At 37.6% G+C, this 26,681-nt stretch overlaps 1 protein-coding gene across 11 annotated transcripts in view; it reads left to right on the top strand.

Moving 5' to 3' along the window:
• GRM7 (glutamate metabotropic receptor 7) overlaps positions 1-26,681 on the top strand; it is an 885,981-nt gene that overhangs the window by 420,754 nt on the left and 438,546 nt on the right. The window lies entirely within an intron of this gene.

The raw sequence follows: 26,681 nt of genomic DNA on the forward strand, positions 1-26,681 counted from the left end.
TATCATCTAGGCAGCAGGAAGGGGTTCCATGTTTGGTTGCCTGTGGTCCCTATGATGATGGCTTGCCTGTGTGAGAGTGGGCCCACAGGCTGATTTACTACTGGGTGTCCTGCCCCATTATCTATCATGAAGTCAGTGGGCTGGCCCCTGCATGCACTCAGACCATAGGCTCTTTGGGACCTAGCAAAACAGCGCTCGGTTGGTCCTAGTCCTCCTCATAGTATCCCATAGTGGCCAGCCCTATAAAATCATTTTCGGGGGCCCCATGTGTCTTCTGGACCAGCTAATATCAGTCCTGGATCACCTGATATTGGGGCCCGATTGGGAATCATCTGGCAGTTGGGGGCATTCATTTTTCCAGTGGTCTTCCTGGTGACAGTAGGCATATTGGTTCCATCCCAGTTTTGGCCCTGGGTGAGATGGTCCTTCTCATCCCCAGCCCCCCTTTCTGACCTTGGCTTTGTGGGACACCTTCCATTTGCTTCATCAAGACAGTGGCCACTAGGCTTGCCCTTTTTTTGCATTTTTTTTTTCAGCCTTTATTGCTTCCTGGTCACAGTTGACAAACACTTTGTTTGCCATCTCCAGCAACTGACTAGCATTCATGCCTGAAAAGCTCTCTAACTTCTGGAGTTTGTGTCAGATGTCCCCTTGTGCCTGGCTCATGAAGGCTGCATTGACCATCTGCTGGTTTTCAGCTGCTTCTGGGTCAAAGAGGGTATAAAGTCAGAATGCCTCACATAGCCTCTCATATAACCGGCTTGGGATCTCATTGGGGCCCTGGGGTACCTATGAGGTTTTGTTCATGTTCATGGCCCTTTTCCCACCTTGTTTCATGCCATTTAGGAGAGCTTTGTGGTAGTGTGTAAGTTGTAGAAGTCCCCCTTCAACATTAGGGTCCCATTAGGGGTTCTCCCCAGGAAATTGTTCTCAGGCATAAGCCTGGGCATCTAGTATTTGTGCTGGAGCATGTTCCTTTAGCCATCTCAAAGCTTCCTGAGTAATTTGGTGTCATTCTTCAGTGTTAAATAGCGTCAGGAGAAGCTGAAGGCAATCAGTTCAGTTAGGCTTGTGGTTTTGAATGATGGACTGCATTAGATCAATCATAGCTCGGGGCTTCTTAGTGTAGGAGGGATTATGATTTTTCTAATTGAGGATTTCAGTGGTGGTAAAGAGCTGGTATGCAAAAACTCATTGGCCTCCTCAAATTTGACCCTCTTGATCAAAATAGACAGGCCCTCTGGTTTCCCTCAGTGGCATTTTTAGGGCCTCCTGGCACCGTGGCAGAGAGGGGCTATCCCTGTTGGCCTGGCTTCTTGGTTGCCTTCCATCCAGAGTATATGACACTGGAGGCTCAGGAGAGGCAGCTACTGATGATATCATGTGGGAGTTAGGGGAGGGGCTGTTCTCAGGGGAGGCAACTGCCTCTGGTATGGCCCTGGCTCCTGGAAGTGCGGGCAGCAGTGTAGGGTACATTGATGCATAAAGTAAGGGAATTTCCTCTGGTTCCTCAGATAATATGGGCTTTTGGGGTTCCAGTCGGCATTTTGAGATCATCATGCGAGCCAACACAATTTTACAGTTTTCTTTTACACAGGCTTTCAGTCAAGGTGGCAGAGAGAGGACAGTGTCTTGCCAGCAATTAATGTAAAGGAATTGGTCAGGGTGCCCTGGGTCCCCCGTGATGACTCTAAACACTTTGATAAATAGTTCTTTATCTAGTGACCAACCCACCCCAAGTGAAGACCAGTCTATCTCACAGAACATCCAGAGTGTTCTGGGACTCAATATCATAATCTCCTAAATATCCCCTACTGAAATTCTTTATCATACACGCCAAGGGGGTTTGTTTACCCTGTTTGCCACCAATTTCCTTCCCCTAAAAGATGACAGTCACATATAAGGAGGGGAAGGGGAAGCAGTAATTAGTCACTTCAACCATTTATGGCTGCTCTCCTAGGGGAGATATTTCAGGCACCTCTTAGCATTGATGGGACTGTATAAACCCCAATGTCAGGACCTCTCTGAAGAGAGCCACCATAAGCCATATGAGAATCCCTGCAGAACCATGGATTGGGACTCAACAATCACTTCAGCCAGTCTGGTTGAGTCAGAACTCTCCCATCATCCATCTCATTCACTCACATTCATACATCTCCAACCCACTGCCTAGCACCTTAGAGTTGTGATTTCATCTTCTCTGAGACTACTTGGGCAACTCTAGGAGGTGATCAGTTTCCCCTTCTGCCTCTTCGGGTCAGGCCACCAATGAACCCAGGTTCTTACCAGTCTGATGGCCAGCACTCCCTTGGCTGGTTCCTGGACCTCATCGGGTTCTGTTGTGTTCCCAGGGTCCTCTCCCTGACACACTGGGAGGGCTAGTCCCCTGTGGATCAGTCGATATGCTCACACCAGGTAAGGTCACCTCTCCCTGCATCCCATGGGGGATACATGGGGGCATACCCCAACAACAAGGGAGGTGAAATCATAATCTCCAAATCCTGGATGAGCCCCCAAGAAATGTTGCAGGACTTACAGGGAGACAGAAATCTGAGGCCTTTTTGCCAGGAAGCAGTGCTTATTCATGCTGGTACTGGCTCAGCATATTCATATCCAAAGGCTGAGCCCCAAACGCAGCAGGGAGCTATCTTGTATACCTTCTGTTATTTTTTTTCTTTTACATTTTGGTGCCTTTTTCCCCCTTATAAGGTAGCATACATTCTGTAAATTTTGGTTGGATGATCTATGCTACAAGGTTTCACAGAGATACATACTGTATCATACTGCCACAAAGTTGCACATGTGCCCAAAGATGCTGATTGTGCATGTTGCCTTACCTTTGTTCTGGGAGGGTCCCTATTATACGAATATTAAATATTGTATGATAATGCTTTAGTTTTTCAACATAGGTAAAACAAACATATTACAGATACACTCACAACCGGGTTGATATAAGGGATGTGTTGAGGTTCATTAAATATTGGAATGCTTTGTCAAGTAAGGTATTAAATCATATCATCTGAAATGTTTAAATCCTGCAAACCCCCCCCAAAGCCCTCAGTTTATTCTAAATAGTTAAGGATGTGTGCATATATGGATCAATTTCAGTGTTATGGGAGTAGACAGATTTATAATTTATAATTTTATAATTTATAATTTATAATAATAGATCTATTACGATAACCATTGTCCCAACTGAAGGAGGTCTGTATGCTTGTCCTTCTTCTCTCTGCAAGTGATCACATGTGGAGTGGACATTAGACCAAATCATATGTTGTGGCACTGAGAGAAAAAGCCAGGGAGCCTTTGCATTGGCTCCAAGAGTTGCCCTCACAGCTATCAGCAAATGTGTGAAAGCTAAAGTTATTAGGGAACAGAAACCATGAGGAAGCCTAAGACATTCTCTGTGGAGAGTGGAGGACAAAGAAGAAAGGAAGGAAAGCATCAAGCCTTTCTAAGGTGGAAGAGAAGGTGAAGAATAGCTACTCTTGACCTTCATGGCTTTTCAGCTCCACTCCTGTAAGACCCAGCTAATAACTGTTGCCATGATGTGAAAGTTCTCCAGGACTCCATACCTATCTGTGTGTGTACCTCTCTGTATGTCTGTGTGTCTCTGTATGTAAGACAGAAAGTATGAGTTGATTTATATTCATTGAAGCCAAATAACTGATATGCTAAAATGCCTCTCAGGTTGTGGTTATGATTTTCATGCTGGGAACCAATTTTACTAAGCACACAGTCATATCTGAACTGTTTCTCCTGATTCTAAAACCAATGTCCCATTTCCTTTCCTATAAAACCTTATGGTTAGCTCTATGTCAGGAAGGAAGCTGTGACCACAAGGGAATCTCACCATCCTGAGTTTCTTTTAAGGGCGAAATGGTCCCATCAGAAATGGGCATGTTTGCTTTGTTAAAATAAAAGCAAAATTATTGTTTAATTGGAAAGCCAGAAATATTTATCATTTTATATCTTCATTATTCATAAAAGTGCTTACCCATCTTTTATTCATATGGGCAAAATTGAATCTATCTACACTATCAAACTCATTAAAATATAGCATGTTGAGTCAATATATGAGGACCAGTTGGAAAGTCCTTGGTCTTGGAAGGCAGAATACTGCATTTAAGTATGACTTCTTGTCATATTTTGTGTATGACATGCTTCTTGGATATCAGTTTCATCATTTGGTAAGTGTAATTTTATGTTTTTCTGGATTTATGACAACAGTTATGTTGCATAATTGTTAAATGAGTAAGCTCTCAAAGCAGTCTCCTAGGTTAAAATCCTGGCCCCTCTACTGGTCACCTGTGTGACCATAGGAAACATATGTGATGTACATGGTGACTTTGTGTTTCAGCTTGTGCATCTACAACAATGAAATAACAGTGGTACCTATTTATAGGCTATCATGAAACGTAAATAAGTTAAAACATATAAAACACTGATATAAGGCCTGTTAGTGCATGGCAGGAATTCTGAAAAGTGTTTACAGTAAGTGCTTTGTAAATTCTACAGCACTGTACACATTTGGTGATGTTTAAACAAAGGTTTCTTCAGGCACAGAATGGATGTATTTTGTGTTAATCTTCAAAGCACCTACAATTGACAGCTTGCTAATGTAATTTCTGTCTCCTTATATAAAGACCAGTTAAGTAGAAAGAGTCTAGAAATGAACTCTCCCATGGGACTAAGCAGTTTTACAAAAAAAGCTTTTATCACCATTGCCAGGCTTGCAGGTAAGGAGAATGCATTCGTTTCTAGGGATTTTAACTTGGCACCTTTCACGGACACTAAATTTACTCTGAAAGGAAAGAAGGAAAAAAGAAAAATTTTCCATTTGTGCTGGCAGAGGTAGCAGAGAATGGTTCTCTTTGGCATCCTCAAATTTACTTAAGCCCTTTTTCCTCCCCCAGGCAGGTAAGAGGCAAGGTAATTGATGAGGCTTTCTAGTTCCTTGCACTTGGCTGTTTCTAGAGCAAGGATGAAACATTGGAAAGAAAGCTTATTTTAAGTATAGTTTTTAAAAGAGAATAAGGCAGAAGCTTCCGGATTCATTTTTTATTTATTATTTTATTATATGTAATTCTAACTCTTTTTGAAGTACTAAACATATATTTTATATGACTTTTTTGTCAAATTGAGAATATTTCATAACACTCCTTTTTGCCCTTCATATTTCTTCTGTCTTATTAGTGAGACAGATTTTTTTTTCTAAATTGTTAGAAGAAGGAGACCCCAAAGAATGGTAATGTTTCTCCCCTACCCACTTTATGGACAAATTTTTCTGGATCATAAATACTGATGGATGGAGCAATACTTACACATCTGTTTCAATTATCTTTTATCTGTAGGTAGGCATTTTCTGTTTCTGTATGAAACTTCATGGGATTCCTTTTACGACAGTTTTCCTGTATTTATTTGTTTTAGTATTATTTGTTTTTGGTGTTCTTTAAACTTTGCTAAAATAAATGTGACTATCAACTATCAGCATCAGTAATATCATCACCTAAGAACTTTTTAGAATTGAAGCATTTTAGGTTTTACCAGACCTCATGAATCAGAACCTGTATTTTTATTTTGATTTTTATTTATTTTTTGTTTTTTTATTACTCGAAAGAATTTATCACATCTGTAGTTGTATACTGATCATAACAATCTGAATTCACGGGATTTCCATCCAACAGCCCAAGCACATCGCCCCACCCCTCAAAGTGTCTCCTCCAGACACCATAAATTTTTCAATGTCTGTGAGTCAGCATCCGTTCTACAAAGAAGTACAGTCTGTCCTTTTTTCAGATTCCACATGTCAGTGAAAGCATTTGATGTTGGTGTCTCATTGTACTGCTGTCTTCACCTAGCATGATAGTTTCTAGGTCCATCCATGTTTCTAAGAATGCAGTTATTTCATTCCTTTTAATGGCTGAGTAGTATTCCATTGTGTATATGTACTACATCTTCTTGATCCACTCCTCTGTCAATGGACATTTAGATTGTTTCCATGTCTTGTCTATTGTAAATAGTGCTGCAGTGAACATTGGAGTGCATGTGTCTTTGTGAGTCTTGGTTGGTTTTCTCTGGATAGGTGCCCAGGAGTGGGATTGCTAGATGAAATGGAAGTAGTATTTTTAGTTTTCTGAGGAGTCTCCATACTGCTTTCCACAGTGGTTGCACCAATTTACAATCCCACCAACAGTGTACTAGGGTTCCTTTTTCTCCACACCCTCTGCAGCACTTATTGTTTGTAGACTTTTGGATGATGGCCATTCTGGCTGGTGTAAGGTGGTACCTCAGAGTGGTTTTGATGTGCATTTCTCTAATAACGAGTGATGTTGAACATCTTTTCATGTGTTTTTTGGCCACCTGTGTGTCTTCTTTGGAGAACTGTCTGTTTAGATCTTCTGCCCATTTTTTGATAGGGTTGTTTGTTTTTTGGGTACGGGGCTGCAGAAGGTGTTTATAATTTGGGAGATTACTCCCTTGTCTGTCGATTCACTTGCAAAGATTTTCTCCCATTCTGTGGGTTGTCTTTGTGTGTTGCTTAGGGTTTCCTTTGCTGTGCAGAATCTTTTAAGTTTGATTAGGTCCCATTTGTTTATTTTTGTTTTTATGGTCAATACTCTAAGATGTGGATCTGAGGAGATGGTGCTGTCATTTATGTCAGAGAGTGTTTGGCCTAGGTTTTCCTCTGAGAGTTTTGAAGTCTCTGGTCTTATACCTAGGTCTTTAATCCATTTGGAGTTTATTTTTGTGTATGGTGTTAGGGAGTGTTCTGATTTCATTCTTTTCCCTGCGGCTGTCCAGTTTTCCCAGCACCACTTATTGAACAAGCTGTCCTTTCTCCATTGTATATCCTTGCCTGCTTTGTCATAGATGAGTTGACTGTAGGTGTGTGGTTTTAATTCTGGCCTTCCTATCTTGTTCCACTGATCTATATTTCTGTCTAGGTGCCATTACTGTTTGGTTTTGAGGATGGTTCCTTTGTAGTATAGTCTGAAGTCCAGGGGCCTGATTCCTCCAGCTCCATTTTTCTTTTTCAGGATGTCTTTGGCTAGTCTGGGTCTTTTGGGCTTCCACACAAACTTTAAAGTATTTTGTTTGAGTTCTGTGAAAAATGTCCTTGGTAATTTGATAGGGATTGCATTGAATCTGTGTATTGCTTTAGGTAGTATAGTCATTTTGATGATATTGTCTCTTCCAATCCATGAGCATGGTCTATCTTTCCATCTGTTTGTGTCATCTTTGATTTCTTTCATCAGTGTCTTACAGTTTTCAGAGAACAGGTCTTTTGTCTCTTTAGGTAGGTTTACTCCTAGGTATTTTATTCTTTTGGATGCAGTGGTAAATGGGATTGCTTGCCTAATTTCTTTTTCTGCTCTTTCATTGTTGGTGTATAGAAATGCCATCGATTTCTGTGTATTAATATGGTATCCTGCGGCTTTGCCAAATTCATGGATGAGCTCTAAACCGTTTTGTGGTAGATTCTTTAGGATTCTCTAGGTAGAGTGTTATGTCATCTGCAAATAGTGATAGTTCTACTTCTTCCTTTCCAATCTGGATTCCTTTCCTTTATTTTACTTCTCTGATTGCAGTGGCTAGGACTTCCAGAACTATGTTGAAGAGTAGTGGTGAGAGCGGACATCCTTGTCTTGTTCCTGATCTCAGTGGGCATTCTTTCAGCTTTTCACCATTGAGAAGGATGTTCGCTGTGGGTTTGTCATATATGGCCTCTGTCATGTTGAGGTAGGTTCCCGCTATGCCCACTTTCTGAAGGGTTTTTATCAGAAATGGGTGTTGGATTTTGTCAAAGGCTTTTTCTGCATCTATTGAGAGGATCATATGGTTTTTATTCTTCAGTTTGTTAACGTGGTGTGTCACACTGACGGATTGGCGGATGTTGAAGAATCCTTGCATCCCTGGGATAAATCCCACTTGATCACGATGTACAATCCTTCTAATGTATCGTCGGATGGGGTTTGCTAGGATTTTGTTCAGGATTTTTGCATTGATGTTCATCAGTGAAATTGGCCTGTAGTTTTCTTTATTTGAGGTATCTTCGTCTGGTTTTGGTATCAGGGTGATGGTGGCCTCATAGAATGAGTTTGGGAGTATCCCTTCCTCTGCAATTTTTTGAAATAGTTTCAGAAGGATAGGCATTAGGTCCTCTCTAAATGTTTGATAGAATTCACCTGTGAAGCCATCTGGTCCTGGACTTTTGTTTGTGGGAAGTTTCTTAATCACAGGTTCAGTTTCAGTTCTTGTGATTGGTCCATTCATCTTTTCTACTTCGTCTTGGTTTAGTCTTGGAAGATTGTACTTTTCTAAGAATTTGTCCATGTCTTCTAGGTTTTCCTTTTTATTGGCGTGTAGTTGCATACAGCAGTCTCTTGTGATCCTTTGTATTTCTGTGAAGTCCGTTGTTACTTCTCCATTTTCATTTCTAATTCTATTGATTTGAGTCCTCTCTCTTTTTTGCTTGATAAGTCTGGCTAGGGGTTTATCAATGTTGTTGATCTTTTCAAAGAACCAGCTTTTTGTTTCATTGATCTTTTCTATGGTTTTCGTCATTTCTATTTCATTGATTTCTGCTCTGATCTTTACGATGTCTTTCCTTCTACTCAGTTTAGGTCTTGTCTATTCTTCTCTCTCGAGTTGTTTTAGATTTAAAGTTAGCTTGTTTGTTTGGACTTTTTGTTTCCTGAGGTGGGCTTGTATTGCTATAAACTTTCCTCTTGGAATGGCTTTAGTTGCATCCCATAGGTTTTGGAGTGGCGTATCCTCGTTGTCATTTGCTGCTAGGTATTTTTAATTTCCCCTCTGATTTCTTCAGTGATCCATTGGTTGTTTATTAGCCTGTTGTTGAGTCTCCACGTGTTTGTGTTTTTTTGCATATTTTTTCTTATTGTAGATTTCCAGTCGTATAGCGTTGTGGTCAGAAAAGACGCTTGATATGATTTCGATTTTCTTAAAGTTACTGAGGTTGGATTTTTAGCCCAGCATGTGATCAGTCTTAGAGAATGTTCCACGTGCACTTGAGAAGAATGTGTATTCTATTGCTTTTGGATGGAATGTCCTGTAAATATCTTTGAAGTCCATCTGGTTGAATGCACCATTCAAGGCCTGTGTTTCCCTATTGATTTTCTGTCTGGATGATCTGTCCATTGCTGTAAGTGGGGTGTTAAAGTCCCTGACTCTGATTGTGTTATTGTTGATTTGTCCTTTTAAGGTTGTTAGCAGTTGCCTTATATATTATGGTGAACCTATGTTGGGTGCATAGATATTTAAAATTGTTATATCTTCTTCTTGGATTGATCCTTTGATCATTATGTAATGTCCTTCTTTGTCCCTTAAAATATTCTTCATTTTAAAGTCTATTTTGTCTGATAGGAGTATTGCTACTCCAGCTTTCTTTTGATCCCCGTTTGCGTGAAATATTTTCTTCCATCCTCTCACTTTGGATTTGTATGTGTCCCTAGAAGTGAAGTGGTTCTCATGAAGACAGCATATATATAGATCTTGTTTTTGTATCCATTCAGCCAGTCTATGTCTTTTGGTTGGGGCGTTTAGTTCGTTAACATTTAAGGTAATTATTGATATGTATATTCTTATTGCCATTTTATTAGTTACTTTGGATTAGTTTTTGCTGCTCTTTTCCTTTCCTTCTTCTCTTGGTCTTTTCTGCCTAGAGAAGTTCCTTTAGTATTTGTTGTAAGGCTGGTTTAGTGTTGCTGAATTCTCTTAGCTTTTGCTTTTCTGTGAAGGTTTTGATGTCTCCTTCAAATCTGAATGAGAGCCTTGCTGGGTAAAGTAATCTTGGTTGGAGGAGGTTTTTTCCTTTCATCATATTAAGTATGTCATGCCACTCCCTTCTGGCCTGCAGAGTTTCTGTTGAGAAATCTGCCAATAACCTTATTAGGCTTCCCTTCTATGTTATTTGTTCCTTTTCCATAGCTGCTTTCAAAATTTTCTCTTTGTTTTTAATTCTGGTCATTTTGATTATTATGTGTCTCAGGGTATTCCTCCTTGGGTTCATTTTATATGGTACTTGTTGTGCTTCCTGGATTTGAGTGAGTGATTGCTTCCCCATATTAGGGAAATTTTCAGCTATTATTTCTTGGAATATTTTTTCTGTCTCCTTCTCTCTCTCTTCTCCTTCTGGCACCCCTATAATACGGATGTTGGTGCATTTAACATTGTCCCAGAGTTCTCTGAGATTCTCTTCATTCCTTTTTAGTCTTTTTTCTCTTTTCTTCTTCTCATCTGGTCCACTAATCTGTCCTCCACCTCACTTATTTGTTCTTCTGCCTCCTGTATTCTGCTGTTAGCTGCTTCTAGTGAATATTTTATTTCAGTTATTGTATTTTGCATCTCTTCTTGTTTAAGTTTTCTATCTTGGGTCTCTTTGGTCAGTGATTCCTGTAAATTAGCCATCTTTGCCTCCAGTTTATTTCCAATGTTTGGATCATCTTCAGCATCAACAGTCTAAAGTCTTTTTCCTGGAGGCTGAGAATCTCCTCATCACTTAGCTGATTTTCTGGGGTTTTTCCTTTCTCCCTCGTCTGAGTTATAGTTCTCTGTCTTTTCAATTTTATAGGTTTTTGGTGTGGTGACCTTTTTACAGATAATAGAGTTGTAGCCTCTCTTACTTCTGGTGTCTGCCCTGCTGTGGCTCAGTTTGGTATGGGGGCTTGCTGTAGGCTTCCTGATGGGAGAGGCTGATGCCTGCCCACTGGTAGGTGGAACTGATTCTAATCCCTCTGGTGGATGGGGCTTAGTCTTTGGATGGGATTAGAGGCAGCTGTGTGCCTGAAGGTTCTTTAGGTAGCCTGTCTACTGAGTGGTGGATCTGTGATCCCACCTGGGTTGTTGTTTGCCCTGGGGCTTCTCAGTAGCTGACTGATGGGTGGGGCCAGATTTTCCCCAAATGGCCGCCTCCAGGGAAAGTCATGTCTGCTGAATATTCCCTAGATCTTTGCTTTCAATGCTCTTCCCTCATAAAAAGCCACATTCGCCCCTGTTTTCCCAGGATGTCCTCCAAGAACGGCAGTCAGGTTTTACCCAGTTTCCCATGGAGACTTTTCTTTGCCCTGGGACCCAGTGCACACGAAATTATGTGTATGCCTTTTAAGAATGGGGCTGCCATTTCCCCCAGTCCCATGGAGTTCCTGTGCACAAGCCCTGCTGGCCTTCAATGCCAGATGCTCTAGGGGTTCTTTCTCCCAGTGCCAGATCCCCATATGTGAGATTTTGATGTGGGTCTCAGAACTCTCACTTCTGTAGGTGAGTCTCTCTGAACCAGTTAGTTTCCAGTCTGTGGAGCTTTTCCAACTGTGGAGGTATGGGGTTGTTTATACTATGAAATCACCCCTCCTACCTCTTGATGTGTCTTCCTCTTTTTCTTCTGGAGTAGGATAACTTTTTTAAGGTTTCCAGTCCATTTGGGTGAAGAATGCTCAGTCTTTTGTTGTGAATTTTGTTGTTTTTAAGTGATTAGTTGAGCTCCAGTCCCTCTATTCCACCATCTTAATCCCGTCTAAAAAAAGGATTCTTATTTATTTTTTATTGTATTGTCACCCTTCTTCTTACCATCTTTTCTTATGGAATTTTCTTCTTCCCATTTGCCTCTTAGAGTAATTCCTGAAATCCAAGGGTGATTTTAGTGTGGATACAGCACTTGGAGCTTAAGTCTATCTGGTTTCATTAGCAGGTAATGTGAGTTGAACCCATGCCGTATATGAATATAGAAAATCTTTTTACATATGACTGATTTTACATATTCCTTTGGTTCTTCTAATTCACAACACTCTCAAAAAGGTAGCAATCCACATCTGATCCTAGCCTCTAATTAAAGTATCTGAATGATTCAAAAAGTGTACCTTCCCCTCTAGAAAATAAAATTTGCCAGGGCTAGCTTAACACTCAGAGCTCACCTAATTACAAAGGTGATTCAACCTAATTTAAAACTATATTCATTGTTACAAGATTACATGCATGTTCTTAATATTTTGTCTTAAACTTTTAACATCTGGTTGATTGCCTTTTGTATAATCACATTTCAGCATGTAACTTGGCATTGTTGGGACAACTGATAAATCTGAGGTTTGTGTGATTGCTGACTTATTACCCTCTGGGTAGAAAAATTCGTTCTCTCACATTTTTTTCCTTGTGGGTGTTGCTCTGACACTAACCTGGAACTCTTTTTACCAGAAGCAATTGAATTGCAGATACAGCTGCTTCCACAGCATTGGTTTTATTTTTATGCATGAAACATAGACTTCTCATTAAATTTTATTTCATTTATTCAATTTCAATAATAACCCTTTGCATATGCAATGGCAAAGGTGAATATGATGTCTTATCCTCTCTCTTCTCTTTTTTTTATTCTTCTTTTTGTGACCCCTAAGCTAAAACATTAAATACTGAACATATTTTATTCAATCACTCATGTATCTTTCTAGATTTTGAGGATATCTGCATGTATATCCCTTCCTCTCTTCTTTCAAGACTTGAAAATGGTTGATCACATTTATATTGAGATCATTAAAGGTGACTTTATGACTCTTTTTTATATACTATGAGTTTAAGAGCAAGAAATCTTTCATTTCTCTTACCAAATCCCCCCAAAAAATATGTCATGAAAGACAAGTCTGTTTGTAAATATGCCTGGGAAAAATGTCATCCTGGCTTACTACACACACTCCCTTCTTAGAACAGGAGTTAAGCTTTATCTGGTGCACCTTTGAGTAGAACTTGGGAGATAGTTTAGAAGACTCTGTTTCCAGGAGTTCCTATCATGGCTCAGTGGCTAACAAACTTGAATAATATCCATGAGTATGTGGGTTTGATCCCTGGCCTTACTCATCTCATGGGTTGAGGATATGGCATTGCTTGTGAGCTGTGATATAGGTTGCAGATGTGACTTGGAACCAGCACTGCTGTGGCTGTGTTGTAGGCTAGCAGCTGTAGCTCTGATTAGATCTCTAGCCTAGGAACCTCCATACACTGTGGGTGTGGCCCTAATAGACAAAAAAGGACAAAAAAAAAGAATTTGTTTTTCAATTCCTGGATAGAAGACTTGCACTCTGTCTAGCCACCATGGTTGATAACATGGGAGGAGGAGAATAAGGCCAATTTTCAAAAAAAAAAAAAAAAATCCTATCAGTAAGCCCCTATATCATTTGCAAATATACACTAACCTTTCCAGAAAGACTTACTGAAATAAATTCTTCAAACTTTTAAGTGACCTAAGAACTCAGGAGGCATTGATTTCCCACATTTGATGACCTGGTTCGTGGCATGACTTCTTGTGGGAATACTCTAAATAATAGAGAACGAGTGTGAACAAGATTTCTCCAAGACCATACCAGTAAATTGGAAGATGGTGAATCCACTCACATATCTTATTCTATCCAAGGCCCTTGGAAAACTCAATGAACTCTTTATTCCCTACTGTTAACAGTTCAGTCATCTCCTGGGACATGGAAAGCATTTATGCAAAGCCACCTGCTCTAGTCACATAGATGAAGGCTGGATGTGATCCAGCATATACCTTTATCTCTTGTGCTTAAAGAAGCATTATCCAACATAAAGACTAAAATACACTCCTCAGTGAGAGAGGGGAAGGATTTTCTCTAAGCCTGTGAGAAATGGTGAGGGTAACATCTTTCTAAACTCATTAAAGGCAAGATTCATTTGTTTCCAGTTCTTTGGCTTAAGACATACACATCAATATATAACAAGTTTCCTTTAACAATGATAAATGCTCAGAATCTTTAAAAATGGCTTTTATTGATATGTGTATTCTTTCAAGTCTTAAGGGAATAATATTTTGCTGAAGTATTGATATATCTTAGCAGAGACACTAAGGGAAAATGAGAATAGAGCTGCAGAAAAAGATGCTGAAAAAAGAGCAGAATTCTAAAAGTTTAGTTTAATTCCTCTTTTAGCATGCAGAGGTCATGATTTCAGTGATAATTGATCATATGAGAGAAGTCTAATTTTGATATCCAGTATGACAAACCCTTAGCCAAATGGAAAGTGCTAATCATACAAACGTGGTGCTTTCTTTCTTCGTTTTTCTTTTTTTTTAACAAATGAATTCTGGTCTTTAAACATTCCATCAACCATGCAGGTAGAGCCTTGAGATCTGAGTTCAATGATCCTATTCCTGTTGACAGGATGAAGACTCAATCATTTTCACACTCTAAGGATATACAGAGAAATATACTTTCTTTTTTTTGTGGAGGGGTTGAATTAAAAAATCTCTGGCACCAATTCATTAAATGGAAAGATACTATAATAAAGGTGTTAACAAAAATGTTCCACATCTTGAAAAATATGATAGCCTAGTAGTCATAGGAGTTACAAATATTCCATTTCTTATGATTTATTGATTCATTGAGAGAAATGTTATAGAAGCAAGAGTTGGCGAAGTCCCATTAGAATTCCTGAGAACTGGTGGGAGATATCTCTGGGCTGAGGGTCAGGTGCTGTCAAGTTTTGTCCTGGTGCTGTCTTTAGCTATGCACTGTTGGACAAATCAATTTAACTTCCAGGCTTCTGTTCCCTCATCTATAAAATGAACTAGTGCCCCTACCTTTTTTCACCTCTTATAGAACTTGGTGGTGTTCAAATAAGAATGGAGAAATTAAAAATGCTTTGAAACCAATAAAAAGAGTCATTGTAGGGAAAATATATTACTTTAATGAAAGAACCAATGAAGAATGACATAAATCATTTATTAATTTATGAGGTAAAATTAATAGTGCAGAGATTATTTTACAAAGTACTCTAATGTAGTACTGAAAATAATGCACACACAGATTACTAGAGAATTCACAAAAGTAAGAGCATGTTTTTAGAGCCACTGCCCTAGAAATGTAATGAAATAGTTTTCTTTTTATATATATGCCTACCCTAAATTCCCACAGAATTTGAATTCTATGGATGGATTCCACACTGACATGATATATGATTATCCTCTAACATTCAAGATTTAAAATGAATCATGACATAGGCCTGCTCAATTCTCCCACACACACACATTCAAGTGAGGATATGACTAAATGCAAACAGTGGTTTGGAAATATCAGTTGCGTTTTAGATTTATGAGCTGACCTCCTTTTTATTGTCCAAGGATGCATAGTGGCCCATCCTTACAGAATCACTCCTTTGACACAAGTGACAATTGCTTCCGACTGCCGAGGCTGCTCAAGCCACAGAGAAAACCAGTGACTGTAAAAAAATCAACCAATTTCTTAGTTCTTGTTCAGGGAAAGGAACAGCTTGCCTTCCAAAGGCTTCCTGAATCAGAAGACATTCTTGATTAAGCCACTCACGACCTGCCAAGATACAAGCTGTTGAGAATAACTTGATGTTTTGAACTGGGATTTTGGTTATAAACTAAACTCAGAGCATCCACAGAGACCACCACAATTTTGAAAGAGAATTAAGAAGAAATGTTGTCTTACTAGTAAATTTCCCCATGAAAATGAATAGGATATTTGTCTTTTATGTTGATTTCTTTTAGCATCTTAAAGAGTATTTTAGACATACTAGGTGCTTAGTAAATTTTCTTTTTAATGAATGAATACATGAATGCATGGATGTAAAATAGCAAAGGGGGTAACTCAAAGTATAACCTCACCAGCTAAAAGAGGTTCAAGTTAGAAATTAAAAAAATAAGACGTTAATTTCAGAGCATTAGTTCTGAGTTGGCTGGTCACCTTTCCTTTCCATACCATTGTTACTATCTTTGAATTGAGAGGGTTAAGAGTTCCTGTAATGGCTCAGCAGATTAACAACCCAACATAATGTCCATGTGGATGCAGGTTCAATCCCTGTCCTTGCTCAGTGGGTTAAGGATCCAGTGTTGCCACAAGCTGCGGTTTTGATCTCAGATGTGGCCCAGATTTGGCATTGCTGTGGCTATGGCATAGGCCTGCAAGTGCAGCTCTGATTCGAATCCTAGCCTGGGCACTTCCATCTGCCATAGGTGCAGCAAAAAAAGAAAAATAATAACAAATAAAATGAGAGAGTTATTCTAAGTATGATTTGATTTCTTAGGGTCTTAGATCAAACCAGCTAGAATATGCATGGCTCTGTTAAAGATTGCTTTAAATCTCAATGTCTCCAAAACTAAGGTGCACATTCTTATCCGGTAAAATGATGCCCCTGAATTTGCTGTACATGTTTAACTGAGATTTGAAGTTTGACATTTCTAAGCTGAAAGATATGATGGATTAACCTTTTTTTAGCCTTTGCAGATAGCACGTGAATTCTGCTCTCAATGAGAGATATAGTGCTCACTGGCAGGGACAGAGAATAAGGTATTACTCAAGCACATATACTTCCTTATAGTTTGTCTCATAAAGTCTCATGTAATCTGACTCCAACCCCATCAGTCTAACAGCTGCCTTTTATTACACTTTGCAATAGACAAGTTCTTCTCTCCAAACTCCCTTAAATGCTCTTGACATTTGGGTTGCTGAGCATTTTCTCTGAGTGTTCATGTACCCTTGCCCCCCAACCTTGCCTTCCTCCTTTCTGTCCTCTTTCCCCACAATCTAGGAAGAAATACGGATATGTCAGAGATAATGCAAACAGTTAATGGCTAAGACAAATCAAGAACCCTGAACATGTAATTCCCAGACTTCCAACCAATAAGTCTCCATCACCAAAATCTTTGCTTATCCCATCTCTGACCCTGGGTACCATTTCTCATTTCCATGTGGCTACTTAGTGCCTTCCACTTTTTCTCTTCTCCTTCCTCAACTCTCTTTCCCACAAAGTCATGCAACTGCCAATTGGTCCCTTTTCCCCAGCATCTCTCATCACCACAGTTGTGATTCCTAGGCTTTCTTGTGCTTTGTACTTTTCTTTGGCTATTTTACACTGTCAGGAATTCATAATTTTCAACATTTGTGTTGGTCTTCATCATTTTCCTTGTGGTTGGATGTTGTCAAGAGGAAATAATGGCTCTGAATCTAACATCTACAAGACTGGAGGAGGAGGGATGCCGGGATCTTTCTTTCTCTCTCTCTGTCTCCTTTCCAAAAGGAGTGAGTGTTTTTAAGAACTGCCTCTAGCAACCTTGACCAGTTTGATAAGTAACATGGTCCTGTCTACTTTGAAAGAAGACTGGGAGATTCAGAAGCAGAGTTGTCTCCTTGGTCTATGATCTGTAATCAGCTGTTGCTTGGTACTGGACATCCTACCATCCTGAGAAATATCAGGAATCTATTAGCTGAGATGGAAGGGGAGGGTTAGGACATTGTATCCATAATGACTTCTGTCTTCCCTTCATTAAGTATTCTTCCACAGAACCCCTGTACATATGTGAAAAGTCGCATCTGAGACTCTTTTCTTCCATAATGCCTTTAGTGTACATCTTTTTCTGCTTGTATGACATTTGCCATCCTCTCCCTGTAACTTGTGAGGTATATTTTGAAAAACAAAAGTCCTGGTACTCCTTTGCCATTAATTTCATGATTTGGGGCTAGTTTCTTCAGAGTGCCTCCATTTCCATCTGTCCAAACAGGTTATCAAATCAGCCTTGTAAGGTTGTATGGCCATTGCATATGATATATAGCACTTCACATGGTATCTGACACACAGAACTCAGTGAGTGCCAGTCTACCACCATGATTAACATCATCATTATTAAACTCTTTGGACCTAAGTTTTTCCATTTGTAATGAATAATGGGACAAGGTTCATTTCTAAGCTTCCTTATACTGCTTTCATATATTCCTCCGCACACCCAAGCACAATCCTAGAAATCCTTTCATATAATAGGGTCTCAACAAATATTTGCTCAATTTAATTGGCATAGCTAAATAAATAACAGACCAGATCTTCAGTGGAACTGTATCCTGTATAAGCTCTGACAGGATTGAGCTGCACATGTTAAATGCTCTCCCATTGCTTCTGCTTATTACATGGAAAAGGATCCATAATCATTTGGGAGAGAAAAGTCTTTTTAATGGAAACAATCTGTGGCCTAACTCCTGAAGTTTCTCTTGCAGTTATAGATTGCTAGGTACCACAGGCAGACAGAAAATGAACAGGTTTTCAGCTTTAAATCAAGAAGCAGATTGATTTCTGGCACTCTGCAATTCTTTTCATTACCTCAGTGGCTTGTACGTCCTTAAGCCACTGACAGGCAGCTTTTTCAGTCAAAGCTGACTACACAAATGGAGGTGTCCTGTCTGTGACATGCCTCTTCTTTGCAACATTTATGATGATGCTGTCCAAGTTTCCCTACATATCTGTGTCCTGTATAAATGTAAATTAATTCACAATTGCAATGCCAACTGGCACTGTCAAACTCCAGTTTGCATTCACACTCATATAAAATGTCCCTCAAAAGTTAAATTCCTGGGCTCGTGGTGTTGAACCAATGTTTTCTCAGCTATAGGGTGCTCATAAACTGTGGTACCTAAATAACATCAGATGTGTAACAGAGAGCATCCTGAATCCACTGTGAGGGACTAAGCTAGAACACCATATAAAGTTTGAAATCAGTAAGGCCGTAACTTGAGGTGTCAGAAGAGAGTGTATTGTGCTGGGTTGTCACTATTATTGAGAAATAAGCTAACTGATATCCAAACCCCAGGGGTATGTAAGTTCATATGTGTGGACCACTTCATTTCCTTGCTGACAGACACATAAGACCTGGATTATTTTCTCACAATGAATTGTTTCTTGCACAACATGCTTGGTCTAAATGGAATGCTTGGTCAAATAATTCATGTGCCATATACATTTTTCCACCTGCCTCATTCTCTTATGGATCTGAGACAAACGAAATGATTGTCTTTCCAGCAAGTACCACTCAAGACTTCCAGGGAGAAAGATCAAAACAGCATGTTAGTCTCCCCTCTTTTAATTTTCAATCTTCTTTCCTTCCAATATTTGGCTTTATGAACATGTTCATTATATTACCATGTTAATGGCCCATTTCTCTCTTCTGTAGAGTTGTTTGATTTTGCTCACCTGTGGGCAGCTGTCTCTAAGAGAGGATGTGCGTCTCAATTCGGCAATCACAAAACTGTGCATCAGTTCCCCTGTTGTGTGCTGGCTGAGCCCTAAATCCGCAAGCACAGACCGCCCCTCCACTAATCATGTCGCCAAATGGAGTTCACTCTCATTTGCTTAATCACTCAGCTTTAATTGAATCCTGATGGGAAGCTGGGTTTCCATCCAGAATTATTCCCTTTCTCCTGCCGAGAAGGTGGTAAAGCAGCCATTTCTTCTCCCAGAACAGTTTGCAGATGGTTTCTTCCCTCTGTACTCCACGATGTTTTCCAGACTTGGAGGCATTACGGTTTTGAGACTCTAGTCACTATTAACAAGGGATATTTCTCCTGTTGTACTCTCTCCACACATCACTGTAAACCTTGAAACAAACCATCCCTTCCTTCCTTCTCCCTATGTCACCATCCTTAGAACTCCCTAAAAAATGTTTGTTAAAATATCCATGCATAAATTCTACTTCTACCTAAACTGGTTACAGACAGTTTGGAGATACCCAAGCTAATATTTTTCAAAATCTTCTCTCCTGGCCACCTGTAGTAGTATCACCTAGGACAGTGATCTCAAAATCTGGTTCCCTGACCTGCAGTAGCAGCATCACCTGGGAACTTGTTAGACATGCAAATTCACAGGCTTTACCCAAACCTACTGAATGAGAGTCTCTGGAAGTAGGAACCCAAAATGAGTGTTTTTAAACAAGTCCTCCAGGGGAGTTTCTGTAGTGGTGGCATAAGTTGGAGACAGAGCTTGGATCCTGAGTGGCTGTGGCTGTGGCATAGGCCAGCAGCTGTAGCTCTGATTTGATCCCAGCCTGGAAACTTTCATATGCCATGCATACAGTCCTAAAAATCAAGCAAACAAAAAAACAAACAAATCCTCCAGGTGAACCAATGCATGAGAATCACTCACCTAAACCTCTTGTTAAAAATTCATATTCCTGGACCTGTTCCTTGACTTAATAAATAAGAATTCACTGGAGATGAGACTGGCCAGGTGGGTAGGTTAAAGTAGATTAGGTAGATAGGTAGATAGATAGATAGGTAGATAGATAAACATACACACATACATATTTTTTAAAATTTTACTTTGAAATAATTTTAGATTTACCAGAGTTACAAAGATGAATTCCCATATACCCGCCCCCAGTTTGCCCAAATGTTAATACTTTAAAAAACTAGTGTGCATTTATCAAAATGGAGATATTAACAGTATAAAAATAACTACAAACTTTATTCAGATGTCACCAGTTTTTACATAAATACCTTTTGTTTTTCTGTCCTAGTCTTTTGTAGAATGTCCCTCAAGTTGGATTTTTCTGATGTTTTCCCATGAATAGATGATGATGAACGTCATGGGTTTGGGGGTGAATAAAATACAAATGGGGTGACCTTATCAATCCCATCATATCAGGGAGCACATTTAAGGGGGAGGGAGTGGGATGGACTGTGAGTTTGGGGTTAGTAGATGAAAACTATTGCATTTGGAATGGATAAGCAATTAGATCCTGCTGTATAGCACAGGGAACTATAGTCACTTGTGATGGAACATGATGGATGATAATATGAAAAAAAGAATGTGTGTATATGTGTATATATGTATATGTGTGTGTGTATATATATATAATACATACATATATTTTATATATGTGTGTGTGTGTATATATATGAGTGACTGGGTCACTTGTCTGTACAGCAGAAATTGACAGAATGTTTTAAATCATCTATAATAAAAAATAAAATAAAAAAATCCCTTAGAAACAATAAAAAATGTAACTTATACAGTGCTAAGTGATGTTAACTTTGTGGTACAGTTAGTTTCTCCACTGTTAAGTTATTCTTTTTCCTTTTCCATATTCTTAAGAAGTGAGGCACTAAATCCTGACTACACTCAAGGGCAAAAATTTAATCTCCACCTCTTCAAAGAAGAATATCAAAGAAGTTGTAAGCTTATGTTTAAGCCACAAGAATATCTGGTAAATATTTGGGGCAATATTATTTTAGGCTTTATAAATGTTCAGTGTCTCCTTGTAGTTTCCCACACTAATTTTAGCAGTCCTCAGTGGACCTGGCATGGGGCAGTTTTCCTATAGTGTTCTAATGACCATATTCCATTTCCCTTTGATATTATTAGTTAGAATTATTTTTGTGAGGAATGTTCATTCATTCTTTCTTAGTTTTTATTGTCTTGGTCATTTATTTTCTTCAATATTGATTCATGAGCATGTATTATTTGCTTAGTCATTCAATACCATCATTATTTCTTTTGTTATTACTCATCTAACTTTGTCCATTGGGAATTCATTTAGGTTGGCTTCTATGTCCTTGTGACATGTCCTTTCTCCCTGCCTAAATATATACACATATATATATTTTTATGAATTTTTGTATGTATTATACATATATGTATATTCATTTATATACATATTCCTCCCCAACTATGTATATAAAATACACACACATATATATACATACATATATTTACATATATATATATTCCTCCCCAACTATATGTATATAAAATACATGTTTTTGTATGTATTTTACATGCATATATATATATATAAGTATTGTTATATATATATATATCTAAATGCATATGTATGCATTTTTATCCACACACACACATATATATTCCTCCCCAAATATATATATATATATATATATTTTACTTTGTGGACAACTTGCTTCCTGACATTACAGGCTGGTCCAGCTTCATCTTGTATGTACTTGGCCTCAACTTCAGAATCACACATGTCCCAAATAGATCTGGTTCAGTTTGTCGAAAAGCGGTATTTCAAGACGAAGATTTGGGCACTATGTATGCTTGTTGCTATGGGGTGTCATTACTTTTAGGCTCTCTCAGTGGATAGTATTAGGGCAGGCTACATATGTGTGTTTGTATATACACTAGTGCATGTATGCATCTCTCTCTCTCAATCATGAATTTCTGCTGATACATTTGACTCTATCTCATACCACATGGTTCATTCTAGCCATACTCTCTTGTTTGTACATAATTTCTTTAACTCTGAGAAACTTGTCTCCTGTTATCTACAATTTATTTCTTGTTTTGTTTAATTTGAATGCGAAAATTAGTTTCAATATCGTTAACTATATATCCTTGTGAAATATTTGCAAATCAGAGTTCCTTTTTTATATGCTTCTTTTTGTCTTTATCATTAGTTTCTAGTTATGTGCTGTTTTTTAAAGTTACTTAGGATAACTCCTTTTCTCTTCATCCCTTTCAGTGAACTTCCCTGATACATTCCTAATTCATTTCAATTCCTTTGTCACAGTCCACATTCCATTTTAAGATCCCCTGATATACTGGTTGATTAATTTAAATTTGCATACAGCAAAGCCTAGTTACTGTAATGTGTTGTTCTTAAGGTTTTGGCAAGTGTGTGGAGTCATGAATCTGTCATCACAGTATGACACAGAACATTTCCACTGCCTCCAATTCCCTTGGGCCATTCCTTGCAGTCACCCCCTTCTCTCTCTCCTCATCCCTGGCATCCACTGATCTTTCCAGTCCTATGGTTATGCTTCTTATCTAGAATATCATATGAATGGAATTATACAATATGTGGTCTTTTTGGTTTGACTTTTTCATTTAGCAAAATTCATTTAAGATCCATGTATGTTCTTCTGTGAATCACTGATTCCTTTTTGGTGCCGAGCAGTATACTATTGCATGGATGTACTATGGTGAGTTTGTTTATCCATTCACCTATTTACAGATGTCTTAGCTGTTTCCAGTTTTACCAATTACGAATGAAGCTGCCATAAACTCATTGGTGAGCAGATTTTTTGAGCATAACTTTTCATTTCACTTGGATAAACAATATGTTAACTTTTTATTTAACATTTTGGAAATACCAAACTGTTTTCCAAATGGGTTTTATCTTGGTACATTTTCATCAGCAATGAATGAGCATTTCTGTTGCTCTGAATCTTCTCCAGCATTTGGTATTGTTATTTTTATTTATCATCATCATCATCATCATCATTGGCTTTTTAGGGCTGCTCTTGTGGCATATGTAAGTTCCTGGGCTAGTAGAGGGTATTATTTTAAAAAAATCTATTTTAATAGGTATATAGTAATAGGCATATATTGTGGTTTTAGTTAGCATTTTCCTTATGACTGATATGGAGCATTTTTATGTACTTATCTGCCATCTCTAGATTTTTAAAATGAGTCTAATCAGAAATTTTGCTCATTTTGAGTTTTTTTTTTTTAATTTTGAGTTAAAGAATTCATGTATTCTGGATACAAGTCTTTTATTGAATATATGTTTTTCTCCCAGTTTTTGGCTTACATTTTCATTTATTTGATTCTTTTATAGAACAGACATTTTAAATTTTCATAAAATCCCATTTATCATTTTTTTTCTTTATGAATTGTGCTTTTGTTGTCATATCCAAAACTAATTGTCAAACCTAAGGTCATACTGATTTCCTATTTTCTTCTAAAGTTTTTCTGGTTTCACATTTTATACTTAGGCCTGTCATTCATTTGGAATTAATTTTTAAGTAGATTTTACCATTTTTGTATGAGGTATATGTTAAGATTTACTATTTTGGCCTTGGCATGTTCAGTGGTCTCAGCATCATTTATTAAAAAGGCCATCATTTCTCTATTTATTGCCTCTGCACCTTTGTCAACAATTAGTTGACTATGTTTGTATCAATCCATTTATGGACCTGTTTTCTGTTTGATTATGGCAGCTGTATAGTAAGTCTTGACCTTGGGTATTCTGATTTCTCTGACTTAGTTATTTTCCAGAGTTCTTTTGACTATACTTGTTCCTTTGCCTTTCTAGATAAATATTAGAGTTAGCTCCATGTCCATGATTTTCTTTTCTGTGGATAGGTTCATTTGTGTCATATATTAGATTCCTGATATAAGTGATATCATATGGTATTTGTCTTTCTCTTTCTGACTTACTTCACTAAGTATGAGAGTATATATTACCATCCATGTTGCTGCAAATGGCATTATTTTGTTCTTCGTTATGGCAGAATAGTATTCCATTGTGTGTATGTATGTATATATATATATATATATATATATATATATATATATATATATATCACATCTTCTTAATCCAATCATCTGTACATGGACATTTAGGTTGTTTCCATGTCTTGTCTATTGTGAATGGTTCTGCAATGAACATGAGGGTAAGGGAGAGGGAGTGGGATGGTTTGGTTATTTGGGGTTAATAGATGCAAACTATTGCCTTTGGAATGGATAAGCAGTGAGATCCTGCTGCATAGCACTGGGAACTATGTCTAGTCGCTTGTGATGGAGCATGATAATAGGAGAAAAAAGAATGTATACATGTATGTGTAACTGGGTCATCTTGCTGTACAGTAGAAAACTGACAGACACTGTAAACCAGCTATAATGGAAATAATAAAAAGCATTATAAATAAAAAAATTAAAATATTCGAGTTGGCTGTTGGTATATATATTTTTACAAAGTTTACTGAGATTTTGATTGAGATTGCCTTGAATTTATAGGTAAAACTGGGAAGAATTTAATTTAAATGATTCCATTCAGCATGTTTTATAGTTTTCAGAATATAGATATTACATTTTTTGGTAATGTATATATTTTGTTAGATTTATAAATAAACACTTTTTTGGTGGTATTGTTAGTAACAATGTATTTAATTTAAAATTCCAATTACTCATTGCTGATTCATGAACGTATGATTGATTTTATTTATTAAGTTTATATTGAACAAGCATGTTTAATTCACTTTTTAGTTCTAAGAGTTTTTTGGTGGTTTTTTTTTTTTTTTTTTTGAGGGGGAGATTTCTAGGTAGAAAATGATATCTTCTCCAAATAGAGGCAATGGTATCTTTTTTTCTTTCCAACATGAGTGCTTTTTGTTTCTTTTTGCTTGGTCACATACATACAGTACAGTGTTGAATAGGGAGTTTTAAGAGAGGACAAAATTCCATTGTCCTTTTTTACTATTAAGTATGCTACTTATTTTAAGCTTTTTGTAGACACTTATTCTTAAGCTAAAGAAAGTCTCTTGTAAACCTGGTTTGCAATTTTCATCATGAATATATATTGAATTTTTTGAAGTGCTTTTTCTGCATGTATTAATATGGTCATATTTTTTTATTCTTGTTTAGTCTAATAACAGGTGAATTGTAATGATTTGTTTTCAAATAATGAATCAGTCTTGAATTCTTTGGGTGAAATCCACTTGATTGTGATGTATTATTCATTTTTTATATTTTTCTTGATTTCTTTTGTAGTAATTTTTGAAAGAATTTTGCAAGTATATTCATGAATGGTATTGGTCTTTATTTTTCTTTTTTTCAGTTTCTTCATCTGATTTTGGTATTAGGGTGATGCTGACCTGTGAAATGAATTATTTTCTCTTTCCTATTTTTTGGAAGAGATCGTGCACATTGTACTTTAATTCTTCCTTAACTAGGTAGTAGAATTTATCAGTGCAAACATCTGAGCCTGTTTATTTCCTTTTTGAAGGTTTTTGTTTGTTTTTACACTGTGAATTTGTTACCTTAAATACACATAGGACCATTCAGATTATTTAGTCTTCGTTTAGTTTTGGCAGTTTGTATCTTTCAAGGAATTTGTCCATTTTACTTAAGATGTTGGATGTATTGGCATAATTTTTTAAAAATATTACTCCCTTAATTCCTTTTGCTATTCATGTATCAGTATAGTTACCCCCTGTCTCAATCTGACAGGGTTATTTGTGACCTTTCTTTGTGGTCATCCTCAGCTAGAGATTAATCAATTTTATTGATCTTTTTAAGTTTCATTTTTTTTTGCTCTTTCATCATATATTTCTTTCTGGTGTTATTAAGCTGGAGTTTATTTAGCTCTTCTTTTCCTTATTTCTTAAAGTGGATGCTTAGGTTTGCTGATTTTGGATGTTTCTTCTTTTCTCACATAAGCATTTTATGATATCTATTTCCCTGTAAATGTCAGTTTAGCTGTAAGCTATACATTTTGAGATACTGCAGTTTCTTTTTCATCCAGTTAGAAGTATTTTAAAATTTCCCTTGGAACTTCCTCTTTGACCCATGAGTTATTTAGAAGTGTATTGTTTAATCTCTAGGTGTTCAGATATTTATTTTCCTATTAATTTTCTGTTGTTAATCTCTAGTTTGATTCTGCTATGTTTGGAGATCATAATGCTGTTCTATTTATCTATTTTTCTCTTTTATGACCCAGAAGATAGTCTAGCTTAATGAATGTTCCATTTTCACTTGAAAAGAATGTGTACTCTTTTGTTGTCCTGAGAATTATTCTATAAATGTCAATTAGGTCAAGTTAGTTTATAGGGTTGCTGGATTGCTATACTTTTTATAGAAGGGCCATTGATGATTTCAAGCACACTAAAGCATGCTATTGAGAGCCACTTATAGAGAGCTAACACTAATTGACATTAAAGTATAATTAAGCCTCACTTTTGGATTATAGTTTATATTTTTCTATGTTAAGGAAGCCTAGGAGCATTCACCCAGTTGTCCATGCTCTGAATGTAAGTTTGCTAATTATGGGTACTTCCACATTACAAATGGATCAAAGTTTTCCTTTTGTCTTCCCCTGGGTCCTCAACCCCCTGGAGGGCCTTTGGGGCCTTTCCTGC

The sequence above is a fragment of the Sus scrofa genome, chromosome 13 (genome assembly GCF_000003025.6).
Source record: "Sus scrofa isolate TJ Tabasco breed Duroc chromosome 13, Sscrofa11.1, whole genome shotgun sequence".
Classification (NCBI taxonomy): Eukaryota; Metazoa; Chordata; class Mammalia; order Artiodactyla; family Suidae; genus Sus; species Sus scrofa.